General features: G+C 51.6%; 1 pseudogene; it reads left to right on the forward strand.

The window, feature by feature from the left end:
- Positions 1–6: 6 nt before the first annotated feature.
- Positions 7–787, forward strand: LOC104515362 (annotated as a pseudogene).
- The last annotated feature ends 168 nt before the right edge of the window (positions 788–955 follow it).

The raw sequence follows: 955 nt of genomic DNA on the forward strand, positions 1-955 counted from the left end.
ACCTATTCTCCCCATGAAGATGAAGTGATGGTACTTTTCCTCAATATGGTTTCCCAGGGCTGGATCCTTATCTTCAGCATTAAGTATGAAGGCTCCTTTCGCCTCAAGGATACAGCCAAGAATGTCCTGAAAAGCCTCGGGAGCCAAGTTGCACCATTCCTGAGCTAGAGAGACATGTGGACGTTTGTGGGGAAGAAGGGAGGGGAAGTGTATGGGGAGAAGCATGCCAAGTCTCCCGCCCTCTCAGCGGGGCATGACTCTGTACTGCTGAAGACAGAAGTTCATGTGACATCTGTGGAAGATGCTGAGTGCCATTGGCCTGACACAGAGCTCAACTGCTGCCGGAAGAGGTTCTGCAGCAAAGTAGAAGGTTACGGCAGCGTCTGCAGCTGCAAAGACCCCACACCCATTGAGTTCAGCCCTGATCCTCTCAAAGACAATAAAGTCTTTGATGTGCCTGTAGCTGTTATTGCAGGGAACTGCCCCAACTACCTGTACAGGATGCTGTGCTCCTTGCTGTCAGCTCAGGGCGTCAATCTGCAGATGATCACAGTCTTCATTGATGGGTACTACGCGGAACCGGTGGATGTCGTGGAGCTTTTTGGCCTCTCAGGAATCCAGCACACTCCTATCAGCATTAAAAATGCCAGTTTCCCAGCACTACAAAGCCAGTCTGACTGCAACCTTCAGCCTGTTCCCAGATGCTAAATTTGATGTGGTACTAGAGGAAGACCTTGACATTTCTGTTGACTTCTTCAGTTTTCTGAGCCAGTCAATGAGTCTATGACTGTGGTGGATGACAGGCTGGCCACATTGGAAGGTGGTGATGGTGATGCAGGCATTGGGGGTGGCAACGCACCATTGGGGTTGGTGACAGGCATTGGGGGTGGTGACGCAGACGTGGTTTCAGCCGTGCAGGGTCAGGTTTCTAGCCTGCTCCCTGCACGGGTCTGTG

The sequence above is a fragment of the Eurypyga helias genome, unplaced genomic scaffold, assembly GCF_000690775.1.
Source record: "Eurypyga helias isolate BGI_N326 unplaced genomic scaffold, ASM69077v1 Scaffold20499, whole genome shotgun sequence".
Taxonomy (NCBI): domain Eukaryota; kingdom Metazoa; phylum Chordata; class Aves; order Eurypygiformes; family Eurypygidae; genus Eurypyga; species Eurypyga helias.